At 38.9% G+C, this 27,453-nt stretch overlaps 2 long non-coding RNA genes across 4 annotated transcripts in view; one reads left to right on the top strand and one right to left on the bottom strand.

Moving 5' to 3' along the window:
- The first annotated feature begins 523 nt into the window (after positions 1 to 523).
- The window catches only part of LOC129657750 (uncharacterized), a 38,432-nt gene continuing 11,502 nt past the window's right edge, over positions 524 to 27,453 (top strand). Inside the window, exons 1-3 of one of the 3 annotated variants that reach the window (XR_008717067.1) lie at positions 524 to 630; positions 22,525 to 22,648; positions 24,420 to 24,466. This is a non-coding gene — a long non-coding RNA (uncharacterized LOC129657750). Of the gene's footprint in view, positions 631 to 16,836; positions 18,746 to 22,524; positions 22,649 to 22,864; positions 22,972 to 24,419; positions 24,467 to 27,453 lie in introns of those variants that run through there. The other 2 variants (XR_008717068.1, XR_008717069.1) reach the window with 2 other exon arrangements.
- On the bottom strand, positions 11,406 to 20,907 carry LOC129657749 (uncharacterized). The gene is made up of 2 exons (XR_008717066.1): positions 18,779 to 20,907; positions 11,406 to 13,081 (listed from the first exon to the last, which is right to left on the bottom strand). It is a non-coding gene; the product is annotated as an uncharacterized LOC129657749 (long non-coding RNA).

The raw sequence follows: 27,453 nt of genomic DNA, 5'->3' as shown, positions 1-27,453 counted from the left end.
GCCTTGATGTACTCCTTTTCGTATTTGAAACCAGTCTGTTGTTCCATGTCCAGTTCTAACTGTTGCTTCCTGACCTACATATAAATGTCTCAAGAGGCAGATCAGCTAGTCTAGTATTCTCATCTCTTTCAGAATTTTCCGCAGTTTATTATGATCCACACAGTCAAAGGCTTTGGCATAGTCAATAAAGCAGAAATAGGTGTTTTTTTGTAACTCTCTTGCTTTTTCCATGATCCAGCGGATGTTGGCAATTTGATCTCTGGTTCCTCTGCCTTTTCGAAAACCAGCTTGAACATCAGGAAGTTCATGGTTCACATATTGCTGAATCCTGGCTTGGAGAATTTTGAGCATTACTTTACTAATGTATGAGGTGAGTGCAATTGTGTGGTAGTTTGAGCATTCTTTGGCATTGCCTTTCTTTGGGATTGGAATGAAAACTGACCTTTTCCAGTCCTGTGGCCACTGCTGAGCTTTCCAAATTTGCTGGCATATTGAGTGCAGCACTTTCACAACATCATCTTTCAGGATTTGAAATAGCTCAACTGGAATTCCATCACCTCCACTAGCTTTGTTCGTAGTGATGCTTTCTAAGGCCCACTGGACTTCACATTCCAGGATGTCTGGCTCTAGGTGAGTGATCACACCATCGTGATTATCTGGGTCGTGAAGATCTTTTTTGTACAGTTCTTCTGTGTATTCTTGCCATCTCTTCTTAATATCTTCTGCTTCTGTTAGGTCCATACCATTTCTGGCCTTTATCGAGCCTATCTTTGCATGAAATGTTCCCTTGGTATCTCTAATTTTCTTGAAGAGATCTCTAGTTTTTCCCATTCTGCTGTTTTCCTCTATTTCTTTGCATTGATCGCTGAAGAAGACTTTCTTATCTCTTCTTGCTATTCTTTGGAACTCTGCATTCAGATGCTTATATCTTTCCTTTTCTCCTTTGCTTTTCACTTCTCTTCTTTTCACAGCTATTTGTAAGCTTAGACAACAATTAAAAGAAAGAAGTTTATGTGATATGTGACTAAAAAGGAAAATAATTCGTTGTAAATATATGGAACTGGATAGTGAAACAACTGATTGAAGAAAAAAACCTAATAACAAACTAAAGGCCCTTGGAAATAATTCCTTGAGAAATGTTTGCAAACATCATAATGTTACAAATATTAGTATTTATAAAAATGAAAAATATTCTAATTGATGTAGACAAATAATCTCTTGAAGATTTCTAAATATTAAATAGCTAAGTTTCAGTATTCTTACAGTTGGAATTTGTTACAGTTAGAATTTGAAACAAAGATTAGTGAAATCTATTTAAGCTTCTCCATCTCTGCCCTAATTCACAGAATTTCTGAAAGTCAATCCAGCACTTAATGTATTTTTCCTTACTGTTTCTTCTTTTTCATGTAATTTTTTGCATTTACACATGTCATCTCACTTTAATTTGGTCCCTTACTTTTAACCTCTGATTTCAAGTGCTCTTCACTTTGAGAGTCACAGCAGCAGCAAACAACAACAGTAAAGAGGTTTTGCTCAGGCAGTGGTGAAGAGCATCATGGTAATGAAAAGGATAATTGTGGCTCCCTGCCTTTGCTATAATTGAAAATTGAGTATAGAGCCTTTTCCATTTAACTTTATTGCCTGAGTTCAAACCACTGTATAGGAAGGAAAGCAGCACTAGAGTAATTCCTCTTATGTTGCTTTCCTGTCCATGTGACAGTTTGAAACCTAGCATTAAAGTTAAGCAGAAGAAGCAATTAGATTTATTCAATTACAGCTATGTGAAAGAAGTATAATTATTAGTTGCATTAGTGGAAATGCACTGCTTGCCAAATATTTGTTTACAAGCCTGGCTACTAGGTTTCTTCTACCAGACAGAAAAACTGGTAAGCATTTGATAGAATAGCCCAGTTATATTATTTATGTTTAGTCGCCAAGTCGTGTCTGACTCTTGCAACCCCATGGACTATAGCCTGTCAGTCTCCTCTGTCCATGGGATTCTCCAAGCAAGAATAATGGCATGGGTTGCCATTTCCTTCTCCATATATAATTTCACTGACTTCTAGTAAAGACTATTACATTGTGGCAATTGTAGTAACTGGACTAATGACTTTAATGTTGAATGAACATTGTGCCTTGACTTTAGTATGAGGCACATTTTATCAGAATCACATATTATGTTAAAGTGTCATTTTAAAAGCTGGTAAAGTTAGAGTGCAAATAGGATGTTATCTGGAGGAAAGAACACCATGGTATTTGTCAACAATTTTTATTTTAATAAAGTTTCTGAAATTTATTATGTGGTCCTGGAAAACAAAGTTTTCCAAGCTTTGCGTTCAATCGTTGAGTTGATAAGATCCCCTGGAGAAGGGAACGGCTACCCACTCCAGTATTCTGGCTTGGAGAATTCCATGGACTCTATAGTCCATGGGCTCACAAAGAGTCAGACATGACTGAGTGACTTCCACTTTCTTTGAAAAACGAAACATGGAAAATTTAGATGAGAGTCAGATAGCCTGTATTTGAAACCTCATAGCCTCTTTTCAGTGCTGTAATTTTGGATAAACTATTCAACTTATTGGCAACACATCATTAAAATATGTACAAGTTGTATGCAAGTAGATGTTAAATGGTAGGGACATTTGCTTCTTTTCAAAATGAAATAATGGGGATACCCTCCCATCTCCAAAAGTAAAAAAAAAAAAAAAGTACACAAGATAAATTAAATCCATTTTCATCAAGGTACTGGAAATTAAGCAACAAAAGACACTTGTCCCTGAGAGACTGGAATAAAAAGAGGTGAGCACTGTGATTTTTCAGCTTTCTTCTTGGAAAGGATTTCCAGGATGTGGCATAGGGCAAGAAGCCTAGGAATAACCTTCTGGAGTTGAGGAGATGAAGCTTAATGTTTGGGAGACTATGATTGCTAGGATTTATAGAGTAAATCACTTTAGAAAAGAGAGAAGCTATACAGAGAGAAGCTCTGAAAATTCCCACAGGGTGTCGTTTGGGTTTTCAGAAGGATGCTGATCAGCAGTGCTGCTCCTCGTATTCTAAAGGACCTGGATTAGTTCCTGTTATAACCAACCATAGCAGAAATCCTTATAAACCATGGAGCATCCAATAAGCTATTCAAACTTGTTTTGCATCTAGATTTGGATAAATTTATCATACCTTAAACATGATTATTTTCTCACCTAACACAGCTTAAAAACAAGAAGTGATAGAATCAAGCTAGTTCCAAGTAACTAGCTAAATCCCAGAGCAAAAACTCAAGGATGTTCATATAAAAACAAAGATACGGTGCCTAAATAAAGGTAAAATACAAAGTCTATTACTGAATAAAAATCATTAGTTATCTAAGAAAGTAGAAATTACAACCTGTAGGATGGAGGAAAATACCCAAACAAAACTGTCTCAGAAATGAAAGAGATGATTGAATTAATTAGTAAGGACATTGAAACATTTACATAACTGTATTTTATGTGTTCTCAAAGCTCAAGGGAAAAATGATCATATGAAGTAGAGACTAGGAGCATATGAAAGTGAAAGGCAGTGAAGTTTTTAGAGATTAAAACTGTCATGTCTGAGGTAAAAAAAATACAAAATATGATTAACAACAGATTAGACATTGCATGAGAAAAGAGCAATAAATTTGAATAGATAACAATGTAAACTAGCCAAAATACAGAGAGAAGAAAATATGTTTTAAAAATCAGCAGAGCATCAGTTATTTGTGACAGAATTCTAGGTGGCCTAGTGTATGCAATTAGAATTCTTGAAGGTGGGCAGAAGAAAAAAATGTATTTCACAAAAATGGCTAAAAATAATCCAAATTTTTTGAAACTATAAACTCACACATAAAGAAAGTTAATTAACCCCAAGCACTAGAAATATAGATTAAATATACATAATCGGATTGCTTACAACTAGCAAAAGAAATGGAGAAGGCAATGGCAACCCACTCCAGTACTCTTGCCTGGAAAGTCCTATGGGCGGAGGAGCCGGGTAGGCTGCAGTCCATGGGGTCGCACAGAGTCGGACACGACTGAAGTGACTTAGCAGTAGCAGTTAGCAGGAAAAGAAAGAATATCTTAAAAGCAACCAAAGGGAAATGTCACATGATGTACAAAGGATAAAAAATAGGAATGACACAGATTTTTATCAGTAACAATGCAAACAGCAGACAGTTGTGGAGTTTGGGAATATTCTACAATACAGCCCTCTTTTCTGTCAACAATTGTTAAGTTTTGGACCCTGAAGAACTCAATTTTGATAATTTTCTAGAAGACTCACAGAACTCACTGAAAGCTATTATACTTATAGTAACTATTACAACAAGAAAAAATGGATTAATACCAGCTAAGGAATAAAAGTGTGGGGCCAAGTCCAGGGATGTTCTACACATGGAAATTTCAATTGTCTTCCCCTGGTGGATTTTTGGAAAGCATTAATTTTCCTGGCAGGAATATATGAAAATTGGAAGACTACTCCCAAATAGAAAAGTTTCCAGCACCTTGGTGCTCAGATAGTTCATTGATGTTTGGTCATGTGAACACTGTTAACTGCCCAAAGTACTTATTTCAGTCTTAGCCCTTCCAGCAGTGAAGGCTGATAATGTGACCCAAAATCTCCACCATAAATCACATTGTTAGACTTTGGCATAGCCCCAAACCTCCAAGTTATTTAAAAAAGACACTTTTATCAGGAAGGATATTCTAGAAGCCTAGAGATTATCACCTCCTGGGAGATGAGGGCAAAAGTCAGACCTCTCTTTGAGCAAGCTTAAATTATTTTAGTGCAGTGGATCAAGGTTTTTAAAGTGTACCAACCCAGAGTTCTATATTAATGAATGTATCTTTTAAAAATTAGGCAAAGATTTATTCAGAGATAAAAAACTGAAAGAATTTATCAACTGTAATACCATACTACAAGAAATGTTCAATACAATCCTACAAGCAGAAAGAAAATGATAAAAGATGATGTCTGGGTCTACAAAAAGCAATGAAGAGCACCACAAATAGTACTGTATAAGTAAATATGTTTTTCTTATTATTTCAATTCTTTTCATATGTCATATATTTTAAATATACAATTGATGATATGAGATTTATAATGCAGGTATACATAAAATATATAGCAACAGTAGCACAAAGACCCAGAGAAAGACAATGGAAATATACTATTACCTCATCTAATGTTCAAGCTGGTTTTAGAAAAGGCAGAGGAACCAGAGATCAAAGTGACAACATCTGCTGGATCATCGAAAAAGCAAGACAGTTCCAGAAAAACATCTATTTCTGTTTTATTGACTATGCCAAAGCCTTTGACTGTGTGGATCACAATAAACTGTGGAAAATTCTGCAAGAGATGGGAATACCAGACCACCTCACCTGCCTCTTGAGAAACCTGTATGCAGGTCAGGAAGCAACAGTTAGAACTGAACATGGAACAACAGACTGGTTCCAAATAGGAAAAGGAGTACATCAATGCTGTATATTGTCACTCTGCTTATTTAACTTCTATGCAGAGTACATCATGAGAAACGCTGGACTGGATGAAGCACAAGCTGGAATCAAGATTGCCAGGAGAAATATCAATAATTCAGATATGCAGATGACACCACCCTTATGGCAGAACGTGAAGAGGAACTAAAAAGCCTCTTGATGAAAGTGAAAGAAGAGAGTGAAAAAGTTGGCTTAAAGCTCAACATTCAGAAAACTAAGATCATAGCATCTGGTCCCATCACTTCATGGGAAATAGATGGGGAAACAGTGTCAGACATTTTTTTTTCTGGGCTGCAAAATCACTGCAGATGGAGATTGCAGCCATGAAATTAAAAGATGCTTACTCCTTGGAAGGAAAGTTATGACCAACCTAGATAGCATATTCAAAAGCAGAGATATTACTTTGCCAACAAAGGTTCCTTTAGGCAAGGCTATAGTTTTTCCAGTAGTCATGTATGGATGGGGGAGTTGGACTGTGAAGAAAGCTGAGTGCCGAAGAATTGATGCTTTTGAACTGTGGTGTTGGACTACACTCTTGAGAGTCCCTTAGACTGCAAGGAGATCCAACCAGTCCATTCTAAAAGAGTGTTCTTTGGAAGGAATGAGGCTAAGGCTGAAACTCCAGTACTTTGGCCACCTCATGCGAAGAGTTGACTCACTGAAAAAGACTCTGATGCTGGGAGGGATTGGGGGCAGGAGGAGAAGGGGCGACAGAGGATGAGATGGCTGGATGGCATTACCGACTCGATGGACGTGAGTTTGAGTGAACTCTGGGAGTTGATGATGGACAAGGAGGCCTGGCGTACTGCAATTCATGGGGTGGCAAAGAGTCGGACATGACTGAGTGACTGAACTGAACTGAACTGAACAAAGCTTAAAAACCAAGTTAAAGTATCAAAACTTACATGAGATAAAGTGTCTCATGTTTTACATGAAGTACTTAACTACCGTTGATGAAAGACTATAATAACTAAATTAAAGGTGAATACCTTAAATTTTAATGCAAGTAATTAAACAGCACAATGATGTGTTATTGCTGATAAACCAATGAAGTAGTCGTAAAAGTACTCAAATCAGAAGAAATCACCTCTGTCCATTTAATTCCCCAGGCAAGAATGCTGGAGTGGGTAGCCATTCCCTTGTCCAGGGGATTTTCCCAACCAGAGATTGAATCCAGGTCTCCTGCACTGCAGGCAAATTCTCTATAGTTTGAGCCATCAGGGAAGCTCCATGTAAACATATATATGAAACTAAATGGAATTTATAGCTGAGTATGGAAGAGTTACCATTTCTCATTTTGATCACAGCATTTCTTTGTCATGCTGAACCTCTCAATCCTTTCTACTGAGAGGGTAACAGGAGGAAGGCCAAGGGTCTCAAAATGGAGGAAATAGCCTGCAAGTGTCAGACATTTTTATCTCTAAGTGCCAGGAGGAAACAAACTAGTGACATTCTTTCCTTCTCTATACAAATTTAAAAGGAGGTTTCTCTTTAAATACTGTGTTGCCATAATGACACCTGGTTTCACCTGAAGTTAACTATTCTCAAACCTAGAGATAACCAATGCCTTTTTCTTCTGGAAATGTTTGTCTTAAGCTATGCTAATGTACTATGCATTTACCCCCAAACTCTGTCTTCAAGTGGGTTCCGCCTCTTGGCTCAGAACCTACTTGACAAACCAGTATGTTATACTCAGATATTGTTCCCCTAATCTATGTAAATGAAACTATTTGTATGGTGGTCTGCCCTTCTTCAAGATTCAAGTTAATCATTTTATGGCCCAGGATAAACTATTTGGTGCCAAGATTATCCCAAAATGCATCTCATGGGTGAGGGGCCTGGTGCCATTCTGAATTTTAAGACATTCCTTTCTTTCATTAACAGACTGCTAGTGACTATATAACATCCAGCTGAAGACTAGCAGGGGGATACTCTTTCTGCCCCCTTCTGATGCCTATGTCATAAGCTTTCTCTATCTCCTTTATACTTTAACAAAACTTTATTACACAAAAGCTCTGAGCGATCAAGCCTCATCTTTGACCCTGGATTGAATTCTTCTCCTCCGGGGGCCAAGAATCCCTGAGTCTTTCGTGATTCAACAACAAGCTTTCACTACAATCTTTTGTTTTCAAGTAACACCCATGTGGCAGGAGTTATTTCCCTAGGGCAGTGACACAAACTTTCATTCCTGAAATACTGAGACCTTGTATTAGGATGTGGATGAAGAGACTTCCTATAACCTTTTACACTTCATAAGCAGAATATGAAAGACCTAAGAGATTCCTTTTGTTCTATTAATGCTGCTTTCTGTTGCTGTTTTAGTCATTCCCTATCCCTGAGTTCAGTCAGACTCAGTCCTCTGTGACACTTAACCACCTCACCCCCACCTTTTTTTTTTTTTTTTTTTTTTGGTCTCATGTATATATAAGAGACAAGAAGCCTGAAAGACCTGGGTGCTTCTGTGTGTGCTCAACCACTCAGTTGTGTCCACCTCTTTGTGACCCCATGGACTGTAGTCCACCAGGCTCCTCCATTCATGAAATTTTCCAGGCAAAAATCCTAGAGTGGGTTGCCATTTCCTCCTCCCGTCCAAATTAGTAGGAATAGTATCATCTCTTGTTGGAAACATTCCTTCCTTGCTTGCTAAAACATTTAAGTCAATAGCATGCCTGGATACTGGTATAGGAAACAATAATTTTGAAAAAGGATCATTAGAGAAAATAATGTAATATATTACGCTTCCCTGGTGGCCCTGCATTGCAATGCAGGAGACATGTGCAGAATTCTCAGGTTCAGTTCCTGGGTTGGGAAGATCCCTGGAGAAAGGTAATGGCAGCCCACTCCAGTATTCTTGCCTGGAGAATCCCATGGACATATGAGCCTGGAGGGCTACAGTCTGTGGGGTTGCCAAGAGTTCGACACAACTGAGCAACTGAGCATGCATGCATGTAATGTATTAACTATTTAGTACATTTTCACCCCTTGTGTTACATCCTCAGGTATATGAGATGTGGGAAAAGTAGCACCAACTTGCCCATAACATCCTGTAGGACAGTATCAAAAACTTACCAGAAACCTTAAATAGAATATTTTATCTTTTTCATGAGTTAACCTCACTGGATGAATGAAAAGAACAGTACATTCCTTGAAGATGGTAACCAGTTTTACCTGATGTAAGGAAGAGTATGGCTTCCATCTCTTACAATATGTCTGTCCACTTATATCTTTATAGTCACATGTTTATTGACTTCATTGAGCAAAAATTAGATAGCTGTGGAAGAAGGCCAACTCACATCCATAAAAAGGTCATTTTGTCCCAATTTATTGGGAATCTTTTATAATCATTCAGATAGACAAATATTCTCATCCTTTGTGAAATGCAAAAAAAACTAATTTTCATGCACTTCTCCCCTCCACCAAGTTTAATCAACTAATTGGCAATCTTCCTCTTGTTCCTTCTTTTACAAACATGACTTTTTGAAGGAATCAGAAAGTAGGATAAAACTTCTATTTGCTGGAGATAATCATTTCAAATATGTACTCAGAAATTATTAAAAAACATTGGTTGGCATTCTATGTCCCAATTGCCATAATTCCTCGATTTAACCAGTGGAAAGTTGCAAGTAGAAGCCTTTGGATCCCCAGAAATCAATGTCAATTTTCAGGAGAGATCGGAAGATTTTCCATCCATAGTTTACAGTGGAACTGGTAAATAACTGTCATTGTTTAGTTTCTATGTTGTGTCCGACTGTTTGGCAACCCCATTGACTGTAGCCCACCAGGCTCCTCTATCCATGGGGATTTCCCAGGCAAGAATACTGGAGTGGGTTGCCATTTCTTTCTTCAGGCGATCTTTCCAACCCAGGCATTGAACACTGTTTCCTGCTTTGGCAAGTGAATTCTTTACCATCTGAGCCACCTGGGAAGCCCTAAATAACCATAAATTATCATCATTCAAATTATTTGGCCCCAGTAAACTGGTTGAGATTGGATCTGCACACAGAGTAAGAAGCCATGGTTCTCTACAACAGTGGTTCAAAGCTATGTCTAATTTCCCTACCTGATTTTTATGTGTTTTCATAACAAGTAAAATAGGACCTTGTTAGACTGTCCTTCTGTTTTATTCTAACTGGCTACAAGAGTAAATACCTCAACCCAAAAATCACTGTGAGTCATAATTTTAGTTTACTGTGTCAACTGCCTCTTATGTAATTGTTCAAACCATACCTATAGCAAGCAAGTACTATTATTTTCCTTTTAACATTTAAGAATTTTCTTTCATATCCATTGAAATCCCTGGCCTAAAATACTTCTCAAAGTTGTTTCATCCCTTCCCTGTATATTTATTGGGATCTTCAAAAAAGATTGTTCACTTTCCCTCTTGTAATTTATCATCAATATCACTTTGAGTACTAGCATGATTATTACTAACAGTTATATATAACTAAATATGTACCAGGAAATTGTCTCAACTCTTTAATGATATTATTTATTTCTCATAATAATCCTATAAGAAAAGCACTATTAAAATTCCATTTTACAAAGAGGAAATGCAGTGACTTGCAAAAAGTTACTTATTTGAGCAGTAGTTGGTCATGTCATATGTGTTAAAATTACTACTGCATTTTCATTTCCATATTCTTTGGAGTCTTTACTAATATCAAGGAATGTTTGGCATCTCAAATTAATTTACTTGGTGACATAGCTGAAGCTAGGTTTCATTCAACAACCAAGCAAAAAATTAAAACCATTCCCAGTGGTTCCAATTTGCCTATTAAGGGAAACAAAAACAACAAAAGACATAAAAGTCTGTCTGAGTCAGTGAATCCCAACCTTGGCTTCACATTACCTGGGAACCTTGTAAATATTATTGATGACAAGGCCACACCCAAACCAATTAAATTAGTCTCTTGGGTAGATACTTAAACATATTTTTAAAAGGATTTTCTAGAAAGGCGAAAACAGCCTGATCAACTAGATAATAAATGGCTATGTTTAAGGGATAAGAGGATGAGTTGGAGTGTGGCTATGCAGTCTTCAGAATCACTCACATAATGATTCTGATTTTAAGACTATTTCCCATTTTTCAACAGTGTGTGTCTTGTTACATTAAACATCTGGTTAAGACTGTGAGTTCAACTGATGACATTCATCCATTGGTAGGAAAAAATGATGCATTTGGATTTTGGTTAATCATCCCTGTAGCTGCAAGAGCTATATTATTTTAGCACAGATATAAAATGTCTCAAAGCCTCAGATCACAATATTTTAAAAGGTGTGTTTATCTTTTAGAAGTAGCCACTTGGACCCATAGTCTTTGAATTACTGGTATTCTTTATTCTTTATGACAATGATGACAAGAGATACTTGTTCCTCAGAGTTTTGCTGTTAATGGACAGTTCATTCTAGTGTCCATTAGCAATCATTTATTTTGCCATTTCATAACTATATGCCATGGGATGGCAGTACCTTTTACTACTAATTGATTTCTTATTGCCTTCAACAGCAGCTAAGCCAGATAATCAAGCCCAGATCAGTTTTCCCACTTCTTCCTGAGGTTATGTTGACTATAAACCCAATACACTTCAACTCATCATGTTGCAAAAATAGAGCTTTTTATTACCTTAAACAAATTGCTTCTCATATATTGTATCTCCCTAAGGGTTTTTCTTGATCAACTTTTCAAGTGCAAGTTCTCTATTTTGTCTTCCATAATTATACACACTTTACATTTATTTGAATTTTTTTATTGTATTATAAACTGTCTCTTCCACTGAATTATTAGTTCATGATGATAACATAAGTGCCTAATTTTCTCATATCTACACCTCAGATATCTATGAATAGTGTATAATTCTGCTCAATCATGCTTAATATATACAAGCACACATAACACATGCATGTAGATGCATAATTTATTAAGTGCCATGGAAAATATGTCCAAAGACAGCCAATGACCACTCTTTCTCTTTTGGTACCTAGATTCTGCTCTTTGCATCAAGAGATGGAGTCCATTTTCTTCCCTTTGAATATAGACTGGCCTCATGACTTGCTTTGACCTATAGATTGCAAAGGATGTAAAGCTGTGAAAATTCCACTCTTAGATGTTAAGAGTAATAATACCTCTTTTTCTGTTTTCATGGAACCCAGCTACCATTCCATAGGGAAGTCCAGGATATTCTGCTAGAGATGTCACATGATGATAATAATATAGTTTGTATGCTATATTGAGAATAAATAGTATTCTTAGTATGCTATACTAAGAATAAATACTATAATGTGTTTCTAAAATACTAAATAAGAGTTCAGAAGAGGGAGAGGTAGAAAAAAAGACAAATGTTTACTACAGGTACACTATGAACATACATTTTATATTGACCTCATATATTAATTAATATTTTGAATATTAAATTTCCAAAACTATATAATATAAAGCATTTATAAACAAGCTACTGAACATCATTTTCACATTTTCTGTAGCTGTGTTCTACTCTGAATCCAACTAACTTTTAGGCTAACAAACATTTCATATAGTTTGGGGGTAATTAGGAAATACAAAGCAGACATGTTTTCTCTTCTAAAGTTGTTGATATTCTAATATGAAGATAAGCAAGTTATCAGTCTTGTTAGCACAATGCGATAAAGTTTGTTGATCAGAAACACAGATACCATGGGACTTCTAGGAAGGGCACCTTGGTAAGGTTTGGGAATTTAGAGAAGGTCACTGAAGGAGAGATCTCAGTGATTAACAAGGAAAACATCATGGAGGAGAAAAGGGAAGGAATAAGGCAAGTAAGAATCTTTCCTGGTGGCTCAGATGGTAAAGAATATGCCTGCAATGCAGGAGACCCAGGTTCAATCCCTGGGTTGTGAAGATCCCCTGTAGAAATGTCACGTGAGTGTATGTTCCTCGGTTCTTTGTCTCGTCACAACAAAGATTTGGAGCGACGGACATTAAAGCCCTTGGCACGTCACAGCTCTCCGGTCTTGGACAAAGCGTGTTACAGCACTTAGGCAAATCAGTGTTACAGCTCCATTTTATTTAGAAGATAGCAGGAGAATCCAAGACTCGAAGAGAAGAGAGTGGAGGAGTACATGGGGAGGGAGAGAGAGAGAGAGAGAACGCACGCATGCACGCGGGAGAGAGAGTCCGAGAGAAAGCGCTTTGGCTCCTCTTTTTATATGTTTTTTCTTCCACCTGGGCCTGCCCTATGCAAATTGGGCTTAGCCAGGAGTGCTGTTTGTTCTGCCTGAAGTTTTTACTCTGGTCCTCGGACCTTCCTTTGACCTTCCTTGTCTTTTAGCCACTGCCATTTTGGACTCCTTTTCCCTATTCTACCTGCCTAACATTCCCCCCTCAAGAGGAGGCCCAATTCTTTGGGAATAGGGGCGTCGAGGTCTTTCTGGCTACTTCCTGCTGAACTGGGGCAGCAAGGGGTATTGGGCCTCCCCCTCTTGCTAGTCTCAATCTTCAGAGTCCTTATAGCGGTGTCCAAGGGTGTGTGATATTTTCCGTGGTCAGCTGTAGTTTTATACCTTTGTTGAACTGACACTGCATGTTGTAGCTGGTTGACCTGGGCAGAGACAAAACAGGTTAGACAATTGACAGTACATAGAATAATCATAAGCATCATCAATATAGCATAACAAAGACTAGTAGGGACATTGGTCAATTTTAAATTCAAATGGCCAGGATGGTTTAAGTCCCTCCTTGTTCAGGGATTAGAAGATCTATCTCCTGTCTGTTTTGGAGTACAGTCTCTGTCAAGCTGTGTTGGCTCCTTAGAGTTATCCTGAGAAATCTTATCCCCAGAAACCAGATTTTGGGGGTGTTCATTAGAATGACAGTCATTGGTAGTTCCGAATAGGTATCTGAGATCTCCCAGGGGCTCACAGGTATATTGAGTGTTCTCTTCTGTTTTCTTCCATGGCTTGACTCGTGAGTAGTGAATCCAGGAGTCATGTCCTGGTACCTTGACTGCTGTAGGGGTAGAAAGTATTACAGGGTAGAGGCCCTTCCATGTGGGCTGGAGTTGAGCCTTTGGGGACCCATCTTTCCAGACTTTAATTAGGACTTGAGTTCCTGGAGCATATAGTGGCGACTCTTTAGAATCTTTTGGGTCCTGGTTCATACCCCACAAGCGTATATCCTGTTGGAATTGCCCAATGGCTATGGTATAAGACTGGAGGGTCTGAACCTCTGGATCTAGGAAGAGGTCATTGACATAAACAAAAGGTCTCGCATATAGCATCTCATAAGGACTAAAACCAACCTGTTCCTTAGGGGCAATGCAGGTGCGGAGGAGAGCTATTGGTAAAGCCTCCTTCCATCGCAGGGAGGTCTCCTGGGTTATCTTTTTTATCACTGATTTTAAGAATTGATTGGCTCTTTCTACTTTTCCTGAAGATTGAGGCCTCCAGGCACAATGGAGATAATAAGTAATGCCTAATGCTTTTGAGACTCCTTGGATGACCTTAGAAGTAAATGATGTCCCATTGTCACTTTGTAATGACCTGGGCAGACCAAATCTTGGAATGATTTCATGGAGCAGTTTTTTTTTATCACCTCCTCAGCCTTCTCAGTCCGGGTGGGAAAGCCTTCAATCCATCCTATGAATGTATCTATCATAACTAATAGGTATTTATTCCCTTGAGAAACTGGCATCTGGGTGAAGTCCATCTACCAGTCCTCTCCTGGGTAGGCCCCACGTCGTTGGATGGGCTGGGCCAGCTGGGGTCTTTGAGCTCCTTGGGGGTTGTTTAATTGGCAAGTGGGACAAGAGGAGACCACCTGTCTTATAGTTGTTTGGAGGCCTGTTCCTCTGAAGGACCTTTCTAGTAATCTTTGGAGGGCCTTTTCTCCTAAATGAGTAGTGGCATGTAAGGAGTTAACCAACTTCCATTGGAGGTTTCCAGGCAGAAAAAGGAGTCCCTCCTTTTGGAATCACCTCATATGATCTTCTTGAAAGCCCTCGCTCTTAGCTTTAAGAGTCTCACCTTCAGTATATGAAGGAGTTTCTGGCAAATTAGTCTGTGGAACTAAGGTGGCAATCCCTATTAGGTCATGGTTCTGTAATGCTGCTCTCCTAGCTGCCTGATCAGCTGCTTGGTTCCCTCGTGCCACTTCTGTGTTCCCTTTTTGGTGTCCTTTACAGTGGGAGACTGAAACCTCAGTGGGCAGATGGACTGCCTCCAAGAGTCGAAGAATCTGATCACCATATTTGATTGGGGACCCTCAGGTGGTCAAGTGGCCCCTTTCTTTCCAAACAGCCGCATGTGCATGTAGCACCAGAAAGGCATACTTGGAGTCAGTGTAAATGGCTATTCTTTTTCCTTTTCCCAGCTCTAAAGCTCGAGCCAGGGCTATGAGCTCAGCTAATTGGGCTGAAGTACCTGGTGGCAGAGGCTTAGCCTCTATGGTCTCAAAATTGGAGACTACTGCATACCCGGCTCTTCTTTTTCCATCCAAGACAAAGCTGCTTCCATCAGTATACCAGATTTCCTCAGGATTGGTCAGAGGATCTTCTGACAATCCCTCTTGGGGTTTTGTCCAGTGGTCCAAGGTTTCTAGACAAGAGTGAAAGGGGAGAGAGCCCTCGGGGGTAGGGAGCAGGGTGGCTGGGTTAAGAACCTCACAAGTGGATATAGTGAGGCCTGGATTTTCCATCAGCATTACTTGATATCTGAGGATTCTTTGATCAGACATCCATAAGTGGCCTCTCCCATTTAGGAGTTGTTTTACTTGGTGGCTGGTAAAAATAATTAGTTTGCCCCCAAAGAAGAGTTTTAAAGCATCTTCTATCATGATTGCAATAGCTGTAAGATTTCAAAGGCGGGGGGCCAACCTCGGGAAGTTGGATCGAGCCTCTTGGATAAGTAAGCTACAGGCTGGGGCTCAGATCCCAACCTTTGAGTTAACACTCCCAGGGCTATTCCGTCTCTTTCATGGACATAAAGTTGGAATGCTTTTTCTGGGTCTGGCAACCTCAAGGCAGGTGCCTGAGTTAAGGCCTGTTTTCGTGTAGCCTCTGCCTCCTTTTGAGGAGTTTCCCACATCAGTGGGATTGAATCATCTCGTCCCTTTAAGCTTTCATATAAGGGCTGGGCAATTAGACCATAATTGGGTATCCAGATTCTACAATAACCGTTAGCCCCAGGAAAGCTCTCAATTGTTTTCGAGTCGTGGGGGAGGGCAACTGGAGAATTCCTTGTACCCGATCAGAGGACAGCCTCCTGGACCCATGTGTAATCTGAACTCCCAGGTAAGTGACCTTTGTCTCGACCACCTGTGCCTTAGCACGGGAGACTTTATATCCCCTTCATGCCAAGAAGTTTAGAACCTGAATTGCATGTTGTTGGGCACTTTTCTCATCTGGAGAGCAGATTAGTAGGTCATCTACGTATTGTAATATTTTCCCATTAGGTCCCAGGTCCAGATCTAGGAGATCCCGGCTAAGGGCCTGTCCAAACAGGTGGGGGCTATCTCTGAACCCCTGAGGTAATACTGTCCAAGTCATCTGTTGGTGTTTTTCTCCTGGGGCCTCCCACTCAAAGGCAAAAAGGTATTGGGATTCTTTAGCCAGTGGTATGCAAAAAAATGCATCTTTGAGATCCAAGACAGTAAACCATTTGGCACTGGGTGGGATTTCTCCCAAGATTACATAGGGATTGGGTACTGTGGGATGGAGGGGGACTACAGCTCCATTTATGATCCGGAGATCTTGAACCATTCGCCAGGTTCCGTCTTTTTTTTTTACTGAAAGGATTGGGGTGTTACATGGCGAACTGGTAGGGACCAATAGCCCACAAGCAAGGAATTTATTTATTAAAGGCTGTAGTCCCTCCCGAGCCTCTCTTTTGAGAGGATATTGTTTCCAGTTAGGAAACCGAGTAGGATCTTGGAGGACAATGATGACAGGTTCAGCTTGGTGGGCTCGTCCAGGAATCCCCTGATCCCACACCTGGGGGTTAATTTTGTGTTCCCATAGTTTTTGGTCCCTCTCTATTGAAGGTGTAATGGGTTCTTCAGTAGTAACCAGGAGCTGTAGAGCTCTAGGGGCTGAAAAACTTCCCATCACAAGGGTGGTCCCCAGTTTAGTAAGTATATCTCTTCCCAATAAGGGGATAGGACACTCAGGGACCACCAAAAACTGGTGGGAAAATATTTGCCCATCCCAGCAACAAAGAAATGCTCAGGTGAATCTTTTAGTAGTTGCTTTTCCTGTAGCACCCAAAATGGTACAGGTTTGGGAGGAGAAGGCTCCGGAGTAGGAGATCAAGACAGAGTAGGTAGCCCGTGTCAACCAAGAAATTCTCGGACCTACCTTCCACATCCAGTTTCACCCTTGGCTCCAGCCCTGTGATGGTTATCTGTGACAGGCGGGCTGGCTGGAGCGGGACGCTTCAGTCCTCTTGAACCATCGTGAGGGTAGGCTTGGCACTTGACCTTGAGGCTCTTGGGTCCCGAGGGCAGAGTGCCGCCCAATGTCCCAGTTGATGGCATTTTTGGCAAGCCGTTCTAGGAGACTTGTCATGGTTTGGACACTCTTTGGCCCAATGTCCCACCTGTCTACAGATCAGGCGTCTGTCTCGTGCCTTGTCCCTCAAGGACTCAGGGTTTGCCATAGGGCTTCTCTGGAGGGCGGCCAGCATCTGGGCATGCCTTGTCTTTTTCTTTCTCTCCTTCTCCTGGGCCTTGGCCTCCTTCTCCTGTTCTCTGTTATAAAAGGTATTGGTGGCTGTCTGGACCATCTCATCTAAAGAGGCAGCAGGGTCCTGCTGTTGTAGCTGCTGTAACTTAATTCTGATATCTGATGCACATTGGGACAGGAATTTGTCCTTTAAAATCATCCGTCCCTCATAAGAGTCTAAGTCCAGGTTGGTAAACTTTTGGAGTGCCTCTTTTAGCCTTTCCAGAAAGGCAATGGGGTTCTCATTGGGCTCCTGAGTTATTGCTGAGACTGGGCACAGTCCCACAAGTAATAGGCTTCTTTATGTTTCCATGGGTGGACTTCCTTAGGGGTGAATCTTTCTAAAGCTTATCCTACCCAGAACTGTTGCAACCTGAGAGCCCGGCATCCCCGGGTCAGGGTGCAGATCCCCAGGCAGGCTGAGGTGTGACAGCCTCCTAGAGATTGAATCCCCAGGCAGGTCGAGGCGTGACGGCCTCCCGAGGATTGGGTCCCTGGGCAGGTCAAGGTGTGATGACCTCCTGGGACCCCTGGGACTAAAGGATCCCCGAACAGGTTGAGGCGTGACAACCTTTCGAAGACTGATCCCTAGGCAGGTCAAGGTGTGATGACCTCCTGGGACCCCCCCGGACTGGAGTTTGGGCGTCCCCAAGATCTCCAGTGTGACCAGTATTGGGTAGGATTAGGGGTTGGATATTATAAAGTATTCCCCTCCCAAGGCCAGCTATTTTCTGGTTGTGTCTCCAGAAGATTGTAGAAACCTTCTGGGTCTGGATGGGGCTCAGGAAAAGAGCATGAAACAGGAGGGAAGGGGGCAGAGCACAACCTTTCAAAGAATGACATAGCACAAGGGTATAATGTAAACCAATTAAAATCAATTGGGTCCAAGATGACAAGTCTACTTCAAGTAAACCTTAATCCCCAATCTATAAGCCAACAGACACACCCAGAGGTGGCAAGACAGCTCCAAGGCACAAAGTAAAAGAGGGAGGAATGGGTGGTTCCCCAATGGCTGGGATGAGCCTCTCACTCATTAGCATATGAATTCCATCCCCTCACAAAACCTAGCCAGGCCTAATACTATGGTTGCAGCCCTTGCCCTCGGCAATGGTTCACACCCTGAAGGGTGACTTCTCTCTGGATCCTAACAAATCTACCTCTTATGGCTTTGTCTCTCAATGAATTTTTTGCAATGAGCATCAGAGCCTGAGTTCATTAGTTTTGGCCGGGCTTGAGTCTTGGGAGAGAGCTGAAGGACAGGAGGAAAAAGCAGTGGGGAAAAACATGCCAAGGAATCCCCTTCATAGCCCACTGGAAAATTTGCTAAATATCTGACCGGTGCTCACAGTTTCATTGGTCTAATCTTTGGCACAGAGAAGAGAAAGGACAGAAGAACCCCCACTGGCTTGTGTAACAGCTACTGGGGCTCAGCAGATAGCGCCTTTGGGACATGCTGAGGAGTAGCCTCTCCAGAGTCCCTCAATTGTGCCCCTACCGCCCGCCTGTTTGCAGGAGGTTCGAGGAAACAAGAAACGAGAGATTGTAAAGGTCTGTCCAGTCATAGGAGTGAGGACCTCTTACCTTAACCGGAGGTCTTCTGGAATCTGAGACTGGGCCGCGTGAGCTTTCTGCTCAGAGTTCGTTTTTTGCTGTCCCGGTTTCCAGCAAGATGGGCCTTCCACTGCACTGGGTTTCTTCACCTTCTGCTTCTAGCATGGGAGCTTTGCTGAGTTGGGCTCCTGTTGTGCTTGGCCTCTTCCACGTAGAGGTTGTTTCAGCCAGGTTAAATCCGAGTCACGGCACCATAGATGTCACGCGAGTGTATGTTCCTTGGTTCTTTGTCTCGTCACAACAAAGATTTGGAGTGACGGATATTAAAGCCCTCGGCACGTCACAGCTCTCGGGTCTTGGACAAACTGTGTTACAGCTCTTAGGTAAATCAGTGTTATAGGTCCATTTTATTTAGAAGATAGCAGGAGAATCCAAGACTCGAAGAGAAGAGAGTGGAGGAGTGCATGGGGAGGGAGAAAGAGGGAGAAAGAGAGAGAGCGCGCATATGCATGTGGGAGAGAGGGTCCGAGAGAAAGCGCTTTGGCTCCTCTTTTTATATGTTTTTTCTTCCACCTGGGCCTGCCCTATGCAAATTGGGCTTAGCCAGGAGTGCTGTTTGTTCTGCCTGAAGTTTTCACTCTGGTCCTCGGACCTTCCTTGTCTTTTAGCCACTGCCATTTTGGACTCCTTTTCCCTATTCTACCTGCCTAACAGAAGGAAATGGTGACCCACTCCAGTATTCTTGCCTGAGAAATGCCATGGACAAAGGAGCCCAGCAGGCTACAGTCCATGTCCATGGGTTCACAAAGACTCGGACATGACTGAGTGACTAACAAGGGAAGTAAGGACGTACCCATATGTGAAGGCCCAGTGAGTTGGATCACAGAGCACACAGTGTTGAGCAAAATAAGAGAGTCAAGTCATAAGGAAACACCTAAAAATAGTTTTCAGGAATTTGGACATTATTGTGGCTGTGATAGGAAATTATTGAGGGTCTCAGATAAAAAAAGAGACATAATCACATCTACAAATTTAAAAATATAACATTTCTATAGGGTGGAGTATGATCTGGTAAAAGATAAGACTACAAAAAGCTGTTGTATCAGTTCAGACAAGAAAGAGTGTTTGCCTAATATAAAGTAGCAGCAGTAAGGATAGACATTCACATGAATGATTATCCTATTTTAAGGAAGTAAAAATCTATCAGTCTTGGTGATTAGATGTAGGAATGAAGGAGATGAAGGGGCAAGGATGATACTCAGATTTCTGGCTTAAGTAACGGGGTGTATGATCTTGAATTTAATGATCAAAGAAAACTGACATAACGAGAGTAATTTCTTTATAAAGTTTTCTATGTTTATTGGATTCAAATACCTAATTAAATGTATTCCTTTAAACTTACTACTACAGCTTGCATAGATGAGTGACCATCTTCCACACATACGTAGATCTTTGAATCACGTAGCTTAATATTCTCACAGAGAAGTTCTGCCTGATTTTTTTTTATTGTCATACATAATCTCATAATTGAGGGCAAAGTTCATTTTTCCTGAGTCTTTGTAAGATCTTAAATTGATTGTCTAAAAGTTTTTCATAGACTAGGTAAAAATTTTAACTAGAAGTGAATAGGGCAAACCCACTTTTGTCTTCTCTTATGTCAACATGAAGTACTGGTTAGTTCTTCACAAACAGACTAAATGAATTGACCTTGTTACATTATCTCCAGTAACCTCTTTATATTTTTATATATCTTGTATATGATTTTTTCATTTACAGTATTGTATTATGACTTCTAATTATTGTATTATATAAAAACATAAATTTAATAGATAAAATTTTATTATTCTAGAAAAAATAATCTATATGAGTGTACTTGAAGTTTGAAACAAAGAGAAAAAATGACATGTACACTATTAATTCTCAAGAAAACTGATAGATTATATGTTTTATTCTAAAACAAAGAAACTATATGAAACAAGCTTAATATTTCATGGCAGTAATCTGTTATTTCCATAACAAATGATTGGTGAAAGCCATGTCCTTTTCTTTTTGAAATACTGTTAAAATAGAGAAAGTTTTTCTACTCTCAGAACTCTTGTAGTAATATTTTAGGAATTATTAATTTGCTTTCACTACTCAAGAGAATTAGTGCAGCAATGATGATGACTTCCGGTTTTGTATCTCTAGCCAAGATCCCTAATAAGTATCGAATTTATACATCCATTTAGACGTTCAAATGGATATTTCACAAGAACTTCAACTTTAATAGCATCTCTAAATTTGCAAGGTTGACTATTCCCTATTTCTTTTCCTGGTAAAAGCATTCGTCTTAAACTCAGTAACTTTTGAACAGTGGAGACATACTACTTTTTCTTTTGGAATATGTGTCAACAAACTAGTATTGTCCTAGATTTCTCTCTCTTAACTCCCTTAAAGATCTCATTTACTAAGCATCTTATAATAATGTTCCTACCATTCATCTTTTTTCTTTCTAAATGCTATTTGTCTATTTAAGAATTTGTCATTTATCACTTCATCTATTCAAAATTACATCCTTCTTAGTTAACCACTTTTCCCATTTTCAATTTATCCTTTATAATGTCTCCAAAATTATCACTCTCTACAGGGAAAGCTAATCATAGTAAAACTATCCCCAGTCAATAATCTTCATTAGTTTGCAGTTACTTAAAGGCTGAAATCTCAATTCCATTGCAAAATAAAAAGGATCTTTTGTTTTTATCCCTTGCCACATTGGTGACAATTTATTAGATGATTATGTTGAACTCTTCATGCCAATGCATTTGTTGTCTTCTCTATCAGAAAGTTCTTACTCCATTAGTTGGTTGAGTTCATGGGTGGAAATGCCTATTTATTTATTTAAATTTCAACTCAATACCTTTCTGATTCTCCTTCCTAAAGATCTTTCTAAACCACTCATAACTCCTTCAGATTTTCCATTGAATCATTTATTAAATTATTATTTAAAATTTTTAATGTATTTTGTCAGAACATATATATGTATGTTCATATATATATATATACATATGCATATAGACATATTTTGTTGTATTACACATATGTATATATCTATCTATATATGCATTTAATATAATTATATGCATCAAATTTATTGAGTTAAAAATGTAGATTTTGGGAGAATGGGGCAAAGTTTGCCATGTCTTTTTGTTTGACTTCTTAGAACCCAGGACAATGACTGCCATGAAATATGTATATGGTAAATGTTAAATGAATCAGTAAATCAGTGAATAATTTTAAAATAACTAGTAAATATTTACTAAGTGTTCAATTAACTTCTGCCTGTTTTATGGAATGATGTGAACCTTAACTATGTAATTTGATTTTAGCTGCCATTTATGCCTCATTCATTTTTAGTTATGTTATCTGGGAGAAAAAGCAGCAAACAAAAACAATTCAACAACTAACCAAAATTTAACAAATAATGTTTCTCTACAAATTGTCTCCATAGATTTTAAAGTGAAACCAAGTTACCTTCAGGCTGTACTGTGTTTAGTCACTCAGTTGTGTCCAGTTCTTTGCGACCCGTTGAGTGTTACCCACCAGGCTCCTCTATTCATGGAATTCTTCAGGCAAGACTACAGGAGTGGGTTGCCATTCCATTCTCCAGGAGATCTTCCCAACCCAAGGGTAGAACCCAGGTCTCCTGCATTGCAAGCAAATTATTTACCATCTGAGCCACCAGGGAAGCCCAAGAATACTGGAGTAGGTAGCCTATCTCTTCTCTATCCCTTCTCCAGGAGATCATCCTGACCCAGGAATCGAACTGGAGTCTCTTGCATTTTAGGCAGATTCTTTACCAACTGAGCTCTTGGGAAGCTGAACTTCAGGAATTGGTGCTAAGTCATCCATTGAATTCCACAGGTAATTAATTACTGCATCTGAAGTTTTGTATATGTTTCTGAACTATAAGCAGAAATATATCTACCCTTTCTTTATATGGCATCACATCATACATCTTCCTCACAAAGGAGTGGTGGGGTAAAGAACAGTAATAGGTTTGATATGATACCTTAATTTCAAACTAAGGAAGATTGATAATGATAAATTCTGTTTCATATGTGACTTTGTTTCCTCAAGGTGAAACAAGATGGGGATATTTTGTAGTTGTTTCCGTGCTTCTTCAAAACTAGGTTAGCTGAGAATGAATAAACATCAGAGACTCTGTGAAGTAAATAGAAAAATACAATGTCTCATTTGCAAAAGGGAAAAAAAAATGGACTTTTTACAGAATCAGTAAATGCTAATAGGTTGTGTACAGTAACAATAGTGAAACATCCAATTAATTATTTTCTTTCTTTCTGTTTCTTTTCTTTCCTTAATATCTCCCTATATATAGTCTTTCTAAAAATTACCCCAAGGATGCATATTTTTTCAGGGGGTGATTAAAAACTAGACCTAAATTTAAATAGTGACATTTCCTAAGGAATCCAAAACTAACCTCAGATTCTTTAGAAGAATGGATATTTCCAGGAATGACAGTTTTGGAGTAAAAAATAAATAAATAAATAATCAGTGCTTAGTCTCTTAGTAAGATGCATTCAATATGTAAAATAAATTTGCATTAATGAATATTATGCTATTGAAACTGATAGTATTATTAGGACATATATCTTTGATTAGTAAGGTATCTTCACCTGTCTTTTCAGTTCACACAGCAGACTAGAATCACAAGGAATTGAAAAATTGTCCCTAAATCAGGCCATTGAGAAGTGGCCAGAGGAACACTTGGTAGGAGGTTTTCTGAATCCACATTCACTCTCTGCCTCCATAGTATTGAACTAATCTAAATGGTCAGTTGACCGTTTCCCCAGGTACTTGTGAAGATGGCATACAGTTTGAGGATGGTTTCAGGAAAGAGAATAGCTACAGAGAAAGTATTCCTGGAGTTTTGTGTCTTGGTTTGTTTATGGAAGAAGAGTATAAAAAGCACTAGTTTTTTGTTTTTGTTTTGTTTTGTTTTTCCCCTTCAGTAGAAATAAGTAGGGGAAAGAAAAAAAAAAAAAACCAGTTGTGCATTTAGTACATAATAAGATAATAATGTCTTTCATACTTTCCATTAAGGAATATATAAAGCAAAACAAAGTCTTTACATAAGACAGGTAATAAGAGAAAAGAAAAACTTAGAATTCTTTCATGCGGCTTTAGTTTATCCCTCCCCCATTTAGTATATGTTGTCTATGTTATTCTGTTTAATTATTTATTATATTTATTATTTATCTTTCTGTATTTTTAATTTTAGCCATTGTTTATAATTGATTTTAGATTGGAGTAAGGTTTAATAAAATATTTGATAATCCTTGCTTTTCATGTTTATAGAAGGAACTCAATTTGTTTTGTGTCAAGGCCAATTTTTTTCCTAAAAACTATTTTGAGGATAATTATGCATGGTAATATTTTGTACTTTATAAAAATTAAATATTTGCTGCATACAATATTCTATACTCAAGTTTCTGAGTGATTTATAAATATTAACTCATTACATCTTGATGTGCTGTTAACAAGTTTAGGATAAATCTGATTTTGTTCCTTTAACAAGGATCTTCTATTTATATTATTTTGATATTATAATTTTTATCATGTTTTGTACATTTTGAGTCATTTTAATTTGAAATTTTTCATCTTTTATTCTCAGGAGGTTGTTTTTATTATTATTTCAAATATTTTATCTCATTTTCAAAGGTAATTTTCTTTTATTTGGTCATCTGGGCATAAGTACATGTCTTCTCAATATGCTTTTTCTTTATTTTCTATTGCTTTATTCTTTTTAGCTATTACTCTCAAAAAGTTCTATGATATAATCTTTCAAACCGCTCATTTATTTTCCAGTTATATCCATCCTACAACGTTTCATATATTTCTGTCTCCATCTATTTATCTATATCTATCTATCATCTTTTATGTGACAGTTTATGACAAACTATGAGAATGACATATAGAATACTAGTAGTACTGAATTGCAGGTTTTCATTCTCTTAACATTGATTTGTTGAAATGTCTGTTTAAACCATTATAGAATGCCAATTGTTAACACTGTGTAATCTAAACAGAATATCCCTATTTTTTTCTCCTTAATATTCTTCATTGTTATCTTATTTTGCTAATGTTTTTGTTTAGGTGTACCTATTTACTTATTTTAAATTTGAGTCTATTGGTTTCAGTACTTCTGCTTCAGATGGAATGCATATTAGTTTTGTTATCTTTCTTCTGAGCATTTTCTTCTGGATTTTAGTTATTTTAGTGTGAGCTCATATTGCCTGCCGGGGTCCAGCCCTGGCTGATCCAGGGTATTCGAAGCGGGGACGGCGTCAGCGAGGATAAGGATACAATAGCTTCAATTAGATATTAATTAAAGATATAAAGAGTAATAGAATTAGGATAGCTCAGTAGGAAAATTCAGTGGAGAAAAGAGGCTGAGTAGCTTGGTTTATGCGGGAGACCAGTAAAACTTCAAGACAAGAAGTTTGCACCACTTACGGAGGCCGCAGGCATCCTTCCGTTCTCCCAAAGGAGAGGAGACACTGAGGCCTCCCTGGTCGGATCTTAGAAGCCCAGGCATAATTAGTAAGCATGGCGGGTTCCGCGCTCCAGATGGAGACTCAGCCAGAGTGAGAGAGAGAGAGACATGGGGAGACCAGTCTTTTGAGGAACTGATCCCAATTCTTTATTTTCCAGAGTCTGTTTTTATACACTGAGATGTTATACAAAAGTCACGCGGGGACAGCAGTCCTGACTTTTATTAAAGTCAGGTGCTTCACACAAATGTATACAGAGGTCTTAGGGGTGTTACATCATCTTCTGGCCAGGGGGCCTGCTGACAATTTATGACCCTCTCCTTGTGACAGCGGTCAGTCAACACTTATTTCTCCAGGAGTGATTATTCTTAAAACAGACGCCACCCAAATAAAGTTACATTCCTATAGGGTGAGGGTGTAGTGGGTTTTAGTTAAGGAAAGAATTTACTTAGCCTAAGGTCTAATGTGATTTATATCAAAGGTTAATACTTATTTCTTCTATATATTCATTAATGTGTGTAAGGGCAGGGGATATGGAGACTTACCAGCAAATATTGGCTCAACAAAGGAAAAACCCTTCATCAATACAATTTCTAATCAGCCCACTATACTTATACTAATGGTTTTCTAACTTTTCTAAGGAACCTGTTTTTAGAAGGTTTAAAGCATCTCGTGCCTCTCACAGTTGGGAGGCTGTGAGCAATCACATGTGGCTGGACAAGCCTATCAGGCAGGCTAGAGAACCTTCAGAGGAGTTTGTAGGTTGAAACACTCCTATCACGCCCAGGAATTATTATTAACTGGAGCTCTAAGTTAACTCCTTCTCCGAAAGAGGTGGTGGGGGACAGCCCCTCGTAAAGTCAGAGGTGTAGGGGAGAGCGCAAAGTAGTAAAGTAGGCAGGCTCTGGTTATGGGGGTAGATGCTTGAGGATTTCCAGGGGGACTCCTGAGGCTCGATCCCGCCTTTGCGTATGTCAAGCCTCCTTCCTCATGACCTTTGCCATGGGCTGAGTGCCTCATGCCGGCCTCCAACAATTGCCCTTGGAGAAATCAGCTATCCTATATACATGGGACATATTATGAAGCCCAGGTTCCCGTCCATGTCTCCTGATGAATTTAAAGATGTGGAAAGCAAAGCAGCATATGGAGCATACACATAATACAGAACTTTCGTTGTCACTCTACTAAGTACCTCCTCAGATTAGGTCTTCACCTTTAAACTTATAGCCATTACACTTAAAATCTAAAATTCCTTAGAGATTAGAGTGAGAAGGGTACAGATGAAAATTCAGAAGGCAGCTAGATAAGAACACATATTTTCATTAGTTCTTCCCTCCATAAGAATACCTGATATAGTCAGTTAGCTTACAAATTGGGCTATTGCTGTTGATTTCAGTAGTAAAGGTGTATGCAATGATTTTCTGAAGGCAATGTAAGGCATTATCAAAACTCAACAAGCCTCATCTCAACATATCCAATCCCTGATCCACTGGTTGACCTCTGTACCACATCTTCCAGGTTAACAACAAAATAATTCAGACACCTTCATAGATTTTAGAACAGTCACCCTTCACTTGAGGATACAAGATAAGATAAGAGCTATGGAGAGTCTTTTCACTAAAGTCTAGAGAATAGTAATGATGAGAGTGGCTGTGTAAGGTTACAGGTGTTTCCTGTACCAGAGTTTAGCTTCAGAGTCCAAGTAAAAAGTCACACATTTGTTCTTTATTTATTTATAATTGTGTTTGTGATCTGTGAGGATGTCTAAAGTACCTTGTCCTCTTATATGAGTCTAAAGGGAGTGCTGATTTTTTTTTTAATATAAATTTCAACCTGAAGCATTTGTAGCAATGCTTAGCATATGGTAGTCAATCAATATGTATTACTGAATATATGTATTACTGAATAAATGTTATTATCTTAATGTTATTTTAGGTGTAATGTCTAGTTGATTATTTTAAAAAAAAATAATCAGCACAATCCTTCCTTACCTCTGATGTTACTTCTCCTCAATTTTCTATCCACTGACCACTCACTGCTTCCCAACTATAAATTCCCACTTTTCTTTGTTGTATTTGGATTTGAGCCTAAGCTTGCTCCATTGCAAAACCCCATTGAAGTGAAGTGTACCTACCATGATGGTCCTGAATAAAT

The sequence above is a fragment of the Bubalus kerabau genome, chromosome 7 (assembly GCF_029407905.1).
Source record: "Bubalus kerabau isolate K-KA32 ecotype Philippines breed swamp buffalo chromosome 7, PCC_UOA_SB_1v2, whole genome shotgun sequence".
In the NCBI taxonomy this organism is placed as follows: Eukaryota; Metazoa; Chordata; class Mammalia; order Artiodactyla; family Bovidae; genus Bubalus; species Bubalus kerabau.
This window is presented reverse-complemented; position numbering and strand designations above follow the sequence as displayed.